Source organism: Carettochelys insculpta, chromosome 16, assembly GCF_033958435.1.
Source record: "Carettochelys insculpta isolate YL-2023 chromosome 16, ASM3395843v1, whole genome shotgun sequence".
Lineage (NCBI taxonomy): Eukaryota > Metazoa > Chordata > Testudines > Carettochelyidae > Carettochelys > Carettochelys insculpta.
In genome coordinates this window covers 20847568-20848037 of record NC_134152.1, presented here as the reverse complement: position 1 = coordinate 20848037, position 470 = coordinate 20847568, and positions in this window count along the sequence as shown.

Below are 470 nucleotides of genomic sequence, written 5' to 3'. Positions count from 1 at the left end.
TGATGAAAGATAAACAATAAAGTGATGTTCTGGTGGAGGTAGAGTGATATGCTTTTTAATTCACTTTCTTAATACTTTAATTTGCACTTGTAAATTATTGTGCTTCAGTTCACTGGTATTTTCAGGACCTATACATATAATAGTAAAATGAAGGACTATCCAATTTTTGTTGAACTCATTTGAAAATTTTGCAAAGTAATTTTTGCTTGTCTATGTAAATTCAGTAGATTATTCAATAATGCATTTGATTAATTTCTTACCATCAAGATTTTCTTAAATTCACCTTTACCCCTAAAGTGTGGTTATGGTCAGAAAAGTTTCTATAAAAATGGCACCTGTGTAACAGTTTGTATGCTGTCATATCTGTCCATTGCCTAAAATATTTTCCCAACATTTTATTCTTTATCCTAATTAGCTGTGCCATACCCTGGAAGAGATGAATTAGTTCTTTTTGTGACTCATGCACTTTG